Source organism: Arvicanthis niloticus, chromosome 8 (genome assembly GCF_011762505.2).
Source record: "Arvicanthis niloticus isolate mArvNil1 chromosome 8, mArvNil1.pat.X, whole genome shotgun sequence".
NCBI lineage: Eukaryota > Metazoa > Chordata > Mammalia > Rodentia > Muridae > Arvicanthis > Arvicanthis niloticus.
In genome coordinates this window covers 27,759,003-27,768,253 of record NC_047665.1, presented here as the reverse complement: position 1 = coordinate 27,768,253, position 9,251 = coordinate 27,759,003, and positions in this window count along the sequence as shown.

Here is a 9,251-nt window from a genome sequence, read left to right as displayed (position 1 = left end):
CTCTCTCCCTTCTCTCCCCTCTCCCCTCTCTCCCCTTTCTCCCCTCTCTCCCCTCTCTCCCCTCTCTCTCCTCTCTCCCCCTCTCTCCTCTCTCCCCTCTCTCTCCCCTCTCCTCCTTTCCCTCTCCCTCTCTCCCCTCTCTCCCCTCTCCCCACTCTCTCCCCTCTCTGCCCTCTCTCCCCTCTCCCCTCTCTCCCCTCTCTCCATTCTCTCCCCTCTCTCCCTCTCCCCTCTCTCTCCCTCTCCTCCCCTCTCCCCTGTCCCCTCTCCTCTTTCCTCCCCTCTCCTTCTCCCCTCTCCCCTCTCCTCTTTCCTACCCTCTCCCTTCTCCCCCCTCTCCCCTCTCCCCCCTCCCCTCTCCCCCCTCCCCTCTCCCCCCTCCCCTCTCCCTCTCCCTCTCCCCTCTCCCCTCTCCCCTCTCCCCTCTCCCCTCTCCCCTCTCCCCTCTCCCCTCTCCTCCCCTCTCGCCTCTCCTCCCCTCTCCCCTCTCCTCCCCTCTGACCTCTCCCCTCTCCCCTCTCCCCTCTCCCCTCTCCCTCTCCTCCCCTCTCCCCTCTCTCCCTCCCCTCTCCCTCTCCTCCCTCTACCTCTCCCCTCTCCCCTCTCCCCTCTCCCCTCTCCCCTCTCCCCTCTCCCCTCTCCCCTCTCCCCTCTCCCCTCTCCCCTCTCCCCTCTCCCCTCTCCTCCCTCTCCCCTCTCCTCCCCTCTCCCCTCTCCTCCCTCTGACCTCTCCCCTCTCCCCTCTCCCTCTCCCCTCCTCCCCTCCTCCCTCTCCCCTCTCTCCCCTCTCCCTCTCCCCTCTCCCCTCTCCTCCCCTCTCCCCTCTCCTCCCCTCTCCCCTCTCCTCCCCTCTGACCTCTCACCTCTCCCCTCTCCTCTCTCCCCTCTCCCCCCTCCCCCCTCCCCCCTCCCCTCCCTCCCCTCTCCTCCCCTCTCCCCTCCCTCCCTCTCCTCCCCTCTCCCCCTCCCCCCCTCCCCCCTCCCCCCTCCCCTCTCCTCCCCTCTCCCCTCTCCTCCCCTCTCCCCTCTCCCCTCTCCTCCCCTCTCCCCTCTCCCCTCTCCTCCCCTCTCCTCCCCCTCTCCCCTCCTCCCCTCTCCCCTCTCCTCCCCTCTCCCCCTCTCCCCTCTCCCCTCTCCCCTCTCCCCTCTCCCCTCTCCCCTCTCCCCTCTCCCCTCTCCCTCTCCCCTCTCTCCCCTCTCCCCTCTCCTCCCCTCTCCCCTCTCCCCTCTCCCCTCTCCCCTCTCCCCTCTCCCCTCTCCCCTCTCCCCTCTCCCCTCTCCCCTCTCCCCTCTCCCCCTCTCCCCCCTCCCCCCTCCCCCCTCCCCCTCCCCTCTCCTCCCCCTCTCCCCTCTCCTCCCCTCTCCCCTCTCCCCTCTCCCCTCTCCCCTCTCCTCCCCTCTCCTCCCCTCCCCTCTCCCCTCTCCCCTCTCCCCTCTCCCCTCTCCCCTCTCCCCTCTCCCCTCTCCCCTCTCCTCCTCTCCCCTCTCCCCTCTCCCCTCTCCCCTCTCCCCTCTCCTCCTCTCCCCTCTCCTCCTCTCCTCCTCTCCTCCTCTCCCCTCTCCTCCTCTCCTCTCCTCTTCTCTCCTCTCTCTCTTTCTCCTCCTCTTTCTCCTCGTTTTCCTCCTCCTCCTCCTCCTCTTTCTCAGCAGAGCTTAGCTGTGAACTCAAACTCACAAATCTCCCTGCCTTGGCCTTGCAGAATATTTCCATTTTCTATTGGGCACCCATCATTAGGGTTCTTAGTTCATTCCCGCTGCTATTACAAAGCACCTTAGCCTAATACATAAACAAAATTACTTTATTTCTCATAGTTCTACTAGATACTGGAAAGTCCAGGATCAAGCACTAGGAGATTCAGTGTCCTCAGCATCATAGATGGCACTTCTTGTTGTGATCTCCCAAGGCAGAGGAGAACAAGGATGGTCTCACTCACTTCAGTCATTTTATATGGGTGTTAATCCTACACATGAGGATAGATTTCTCAAAGCTAATCATTATCTTCTAAAGGTTCAACATCTTCCTGCCATTCCATTGGGAAGTAAATGTGTGCATTGCTTTTGAAGAAATAGAAAAAGTAAAATCTTAGCAGCCCCTAAGCAACGAGTAGATGCCACCACATATTAGATACTATGCTTGGTGTGGCGTCAACAAGGACATAGAACATCTCTTTCCTTGAAGACTGTTGACAGGTGAGTAAACAGATGGATTATAATATGATGTTCTAGAGATGCCAAACAAGGCAGGGATGCCAAAAGAAGCCACCAACTGCATTTGGGGGGAGGGTGTCCCAAGCACTAAGGAAAATATGAACACATGGGCACTTTATAAAAATACAATTTTTAAGGTGTTGTCATTATTATCCAGGCTCTAGTATTACAAATTTCAATTTCTCATTAGAATCTCCAGGCCTGTCTTAGGATTCTACTTTTCCCAAAAACATTTCTGGTGATATTCCACAGGTGTGGATGCTGTCGAAAAATTTCTGCTCTAAGGGGAAGGCTGGAAGGACCATGCTGGGAAAGAAGATTTAGATTTGACAGTGACTGGTGAAGGTGTACCAGAGAGAGGGACCAATGGAGGTGCAAATGACCAGCAGAGCTTGGCTTATCTGAGATTACAGGCATCTTATACCTGTGAGCCAGCACATGATCACAGCACATGGGATTCAGCCTGAGCCACAGCAGCAGCCAAATGCTAGGCTGTCGTCACTGTACTTCATAGTACAATGTGGTTCTCAACCTTCCTAACACTGTGACCCTTTAATACAGTTCCTCATGTTGTGGTGACTCCCAACCATAACATTATCTTTTGTTGTTTCTTTATAAGTGTAGTTGTGCTACTGGTATGAATTATAATGCAACTATTTGATATATAGGATATCTGTATGAGACTCCTGCAAAAGAGTCGTTTGAGACCCTTCCATCCCACCTTCACCCTCCCCACCCTCCCACCTCCTGAAAGTGATCATGAACCACAAGTTGAGAACCACTTGCTTAGACAATGTTCCTTCTATAGGCTGGGGTATAGGAGCATGCTCCAAGCTTCCCTGTGAAGAATGGACCAAAAGAATCATGATGCGCTTCCATCCATACAAGCTGACAACAAATCCACCCTAGCTCCTGAGCCCTGTTTTCTGTGCCTACAGCACCTCATCCTCCCGTTCGTCGCCACCCTTTGCTCCCTAGGGGCTGATGAACCCTACTGAAGTTCCCTTACTTTGCTACCCTGCATTTCTGGTCTTACTTTCAATACTTAGTTATTCAGCATTTAACAAATCCCTCTAAATTTTTTTTTTCCTGGCCAGCCACTTCTGGATGTCCAGTTACCCTACTTCTCCAGGGAAACAAAGGACATTCTGTCCAATCAGAAAGAGAAAAGGTCTCTGCTTCCCAGCTTGGTCAGCCATTGTGCCTGGCTGTCTTCATCTCTCCAGTCACTAAGGTAGCTGGAAAACCAGTGTCTCTCCAACTGATCAGGTGTTTACCTGGAGGTGAGGTGGATGGGCAGGGACTTTGCAAATGATACTCATGTGAAGATAGCTATAAGGGTATCAAATATCCATATCTATTCTTTGCTGCTTGACAATTAGCCTCAGTGGAGAAAAAAAAAATGCCTCTTCTCATTTTGTAAAATAAAGGATTACCCTGCACCCACTCTAGTCTAGCTCTGATGCTTGGCTTCAGGAGGGATCAAGAAACAACTGGATAAATTAAAACAAATGAAAAACCAGGGTCCTATGCACAAAAGGCTTTTGGTCTTTGCCAGCCTTGTAGATATTTCTTCAAGGAAAAGGGTACATTTTCCCACAAAGGCTTATGATTTATAATACCCAAAGTGACACCAAGTTATAATGCTGATCCTTTTGAGGTAATTGGAATTTTTAGAGGATGATTAAAGTTTTCAAAATAAAACAAACCAAGCACACAAACCAAAACTGTGCCTGATCACTTTCAGGTATGTTATCCCTTGTGAAGCCCGAGAATCAATTTTGTCAGATAATGTTATGAAACACATACTCCTGCTACAGCCAATTCTTATCTTTTTTAAACAAAATAAAATATTTAGCATTTTATATTTCCTATTATTAGGGAATACAATTACGTAAACTTAGCATGGAATTTTTAGATGCCAACATGTGGATTATTACAGAGAGTTTTAGAGTAATTTCTCATGGCTCAATAGCAGCTGTGCGAAGGCTCTGAGTCAGGGTATTGGTTGTGAAGGACTGTAGCTTTAGTCCTGGAGTGTCTAATGATGGGGACACAGTCCAAGAACTGCATCATTAGGCAATCTCATCACTGATCATGGAGTCACTGAGTAAATCCAGAGGCTATAGGGACAGCCCTGTGGCCTCCTCATAAAGTCAAGATGGGCTGATTCCAGTGTCACACAGAAGACTGTCCCACTATAAACCTTTTTTTTTTTTTTTTCAGTAAGTGAGCCATTCCAAAATCTCAATTAAAAGCACAATATAGAAAGCATGTAAACCAATAGTGGTCATACATTATCATTTCAAATATGATGTGCTGGATATTACACTATGGGCTGTGCTTTTATGCACCTGGTAGCACAGTAGGCTGGTTTACACCAACATTACCCCACATTGTGCTTTGTCATTACCAAGGCTGCAAGGTCACTAGGCAACAGGAATGTCTCAGCTTCGTTATACTCTCATGGCAATGCTGTGGCATGTGCAGTTTGCTGAGAACTAAAATATCAGCTTGTAGCCTGACTATTTTAATTCAACACATGCTAAGTTCCTTCCTGTTCCAGGCACAGCAGGAGTTCTTTAAAACAAGTATATCTTTTGCTGCCACCCAAAATCTTCAGTTCCTTGATGGCTTTCCTGTTCAAAAAGGGCCCCTCTTGGTCAATATCTGACCCTGAGAAATGTATGTACCAAACTCCAGGCCAGGAGTCAGTCCATGAAGACAACAGGCTCGGTTACATAGTTTAGGCTTCGTGTGTTCCCCGGTGTCAAAGAGCATGAACAAGCATTGGTATGAGATGGGTTGTAAAAGGGCGTGGAGGAGAGGTGTCTCAGTGGCAGAGTGCTTGCTGAGTACATAGAGAGCCCTGCTTCTAGTCCAAGAGTGCAAACCATAATAATAACCCTGTAAGTGATCAAGTAGTTTGTGGCTTCCCCACAGTGGACCCAGAGTCAGGACACAACAGATAATGTAAAATTCATAGATATGAGCTGTACATACAGACTAGTGGTGAAAATTAAACATGTCACCTCTAACCAGGGAAAGAGATCTAGGAAGTGCGAGTTTACAGTGTGAAGCAGCCAGGAGATTGATGTGGGGCAGCTTACACAAGGCCTTAGCAGAGGAAGCTAGCGTTTGGATGATGGATATAGGGTGTGGGTGTTATAGAGAAGCTGGAAAACTACCCAGTAACAATCGATCACCCAGACAGCTATTGAGGAGCTGGTCTATGCACATCTCTGCTCAGAGCTTAGAGGATGTGGGTCTGGGATGGATAGCAATCTGGTAAGGGAGGCCAGACATGGACATAAGAAAGACTCTGGTGATGAGGTAAGGTGACGTGTGTTAAGGTCTGTGTCCACAGTGTACTGAACACATTTGGAAGTGGCGAAACTCACAGTGGATCACATGGGGCAAAGGTCAGGAGCCAGGGGTCAGGGGCCAGGAGCAGCCTTCTTAAGTTGGTAGGTAGGAATTAGAAAAAGTAAAGAAGATGTGGGAGGGAGAGGGGGATGGGAAGGTGTCTAATATTAAGCAAGCAGGGGCATGAAAGTAGGGGTAGAAATTATTGATACATTGGCAAATGATGTGGATGTGGATACTGGGAAGTAGGGCCAGCTTAGGCTGTCATGGTCACTGTTTCTGTTAGCATTTTGTCTAAGCTCCTCCCCACAGTTACCTGGCAACAGCCAGGTTTGCCTGACTTACTATAAAAGGGGTTGCTTGCCCCCTCCCCCTCTCTAGACTTCTTGCTACCTCTTTGTCCTGTAGTTCCCTTCCTCCCTTCCCCTGTCCCCATTCCCCTCCCCCCTCTCTCCCCATGTTCTCATGGCTAGCCTCTATTCATGTTCTCTCTCTCTCTCTCTCTCTCTCTCTCTCTCTCTCTCTCTCTCTCTCTGTGTGTGTGTGTGTGTGTGTGTGTGTGTGTGTTCCTTTCTGTCTCTACTACTCTCTCAACTTCCCTCCCCATGCCCAAAATAAACTCTATTCAATACCATAGTGTGGCTGGTCCCTCAGGGGGAAAGGATGCCTCAGCATGGGTCCACAGAGGCACCCCCTTCCCCCACACCTGATTACACATCCACCAAACATATTCCTTCTCTCCTTATCTTTTTATAAAATACAACCATTTCCAACTGCCAGAGATGGATGGAAATTCTGCCTGCCAGAGATTGCAGCCATGCTAATGAGGAAACCAGCTCAGCTCTGTCCTTGGAACTTAAAGATGTGTAATTGAAGCTGAACAAGTGTCAGCAGCATGAGGATGGCTTGGAAGAGCCAATGCAGGTCTTGTGGAGGATATTACATGGGTCCACTGCAACTGCGGGATCAGGGAAGACTGGTGAGGTTGAGAGAAGGCTTGGAAAATCAGAGGTCTCTAAAGTCAAGGAGAAGCAGCCTCTGTACCCAGTGCATTTCACATGATACAGCAAGAAGCCATCCCATTCAGTAAGAAGATCAGCTGCCCAGGAAGCCCTGGAAGCCTCATAGACTGGCTGTTTATAGTATGAGTTTGGACTGTGAAGGTAGAAAGAACTTAGGAGAAACATCACATACTACATATGACTGGCTCTCTGGCTTTCGAAGAAAAGATTTGCACCCTAGCTGTGTAGACTCGTCTTATTGCCACACTGACAACACTGTCCAGAAAGAGCTTCAGGCTCTAGTTTGAAGTTGAAATACCTATAGAAAAGCCAGATATGAAATAATGCCATTATTTTTAAAATAGAATTACATGTTCCATATATTTTCATATTCTAGAGCTGGACATAGAAGTATACCAGTTATCTCAGATCCTCAGTCCAGAATCACTCTAGTCTAGGAGTTACATGCTGGCCTGAAAAACATGTAAGAAATTTTGTCTTCCCACTTCAAAATTTTTTCAAAATATTCCCATGTACAGTTATTGCAAAAATCTTTACAATGAATGCTGAAACCACAATCATGGGCATTACAATTTGCCTCTTAGAGAAGTGTGGTCTAACTAACTACAAAGGGCAGAAGGGAAGAAATGAGGTCCAGCCTTAATCTGCTCAACTATAAGTCAGCAGTCTCCAGCCATTTGGTTGCACTTATTCCCATCAACCCCTTTGAAAGTATGTGTGTGTGTGTGTGTGTGTGTGTGTGTGTGTGTGTGTGTGTGTGTGTGTGTGTGTGTGTGTGTGTGTGCGTGTTTAGGTAACTGTTTCCAGGGCTTCTGGTTACAAGGACCATCTGGGCTGTGTGAATAAGTCATCTTCAGCAAAACAAAGTGCAGCTCAAGTGAGACCCTATGGACAAATGGAACAGCCACCAGTTCTGTTGCAGCTGGCTGTGCGGGGCAGCCTCCAGCCCACTCGCCCAGATGGCGTTGAGAGACCTGCACCTTGTTCGCTTAAGGATTTGTTCCTACATGGCATAGAAACAGCCTGTTCCTGTTTGCTCTGCCGGTCTGTGGCTGGCCTGAGCTTGCAGGTTTAACGCAGGAATGGGTCAATCGGTACAGAAGAAAACAAAACCGTTCGTCCTCACCTACAGCAACCCCTAGCCTGGCTAGCATGCTGGTGAATGGCAGCCAAGTTATAATTGTGTTCTTTTGGGGGAGAACCTGAATTCAGCCACTCTGCACTGTGAGTTGGGAATGTCTTCCTTCCTCACCCATAAAGAACACTGCAGTTGGTCTACAAGCACGTCTGTAGTGGTTTCAGTCCCCACCCCAAGCCACAGTGTAAAAGCAGATTGTAGTGGTTTTGGCACATTAGAACAACAACAAGACTCAGTGGGTTGATCAAAGGCTCAGACGTAGGAGAAGGCAAGACTGGCTTCCTAGCTGGGCTGCAGATCAGTGGTAATTGATGGGAGTGGCGGGAAGGAGTATGTGAGGCAAAAATGGAGCTGGTAAGAATCATCTTCACCAGAAGTTCAAAGAACATGAACATGGTGCCTCCCACTCCCCTCCCTCTAAGCACAGAATGGTTTCTACAAACACCGGTCTTTGGGAGCAGCGTTTCAAAGCAGTGCTTCGTTATCTCTGAAATACTCAAGGCTGTCAAAGCAGCATCCATCCCGATTCACACAAGCTTCTGACAAGTGACAGGAGGCTTCACACAATAGCAGCTCTCTTCTTTTCCAGGATGGAAGTTCAGATTGTAGGAGCACACTCAACCTTCAGACTGTTTTCTGACTACTTACAGGAAAGAGAAGACACTAAATTGTTCCAGAGTCAATTAGTCTGACTCTGGCTTTGTTTCAACTAAGACTAAGACACATCACTTCTAAGACCTTGCTGAAGACAGATGCTCACTGCCACAGAGCATGTATGCATATCCCTTAGCTGTTGCTGCTCCTCCCCTAAAAGATTCTAAGTTGCTACATTTCCAAATGCTGTCACATGATGGTGACAGTTGTTTTACTAAGATGGTATTGACCATAATGAAGACATTTTTGACTCACCTTACTAGAATTCCTTCAATGACATTTCTTACACTAGCTCAAAAAGTAAGACATTTCTTACACTAGCTCAAAAAAATAAGTTCAGCCTTGATTTATCTCACAAAGATGCATCTTTTTTGACACAAAACTCATACAAAAACAACAACCAAACCTCCATAAACCGTTAGTGTATCATCTTCATTATTTAAATATTTCCAGATCATTGGATACTAGTTGTAGAAGTAAAATAATCTACATAAAAATGTCAGCAAAAATATTTGCAATCAATATATCTAAAAGCAAATCTCCCGAATGCCTGTGGGGAAACATCCTGATGGCAAGATACTCGACAACTTTCTGACCTACAGAGAAGCTAATGGCACCGGGCTCAACTTACTCAATGCTAAGACTTTTACAGATAAATGATCCCAGATTATTGCCTGAAAATACAAAACTGCTTAAAACATGGGAAACTGTGTGATTTTACCAAAAGTCAAATAAATGTAAATAGAAAGCAAAAAAAAAAAAAAAAAAAAAATCGGCCATAAGTAGTCAGGACTCTGCAGAGCATGGTCAGTCTAGCGTGTACTACACAGAAGCTTTATATAGTACCAAGGAAACACAAACGG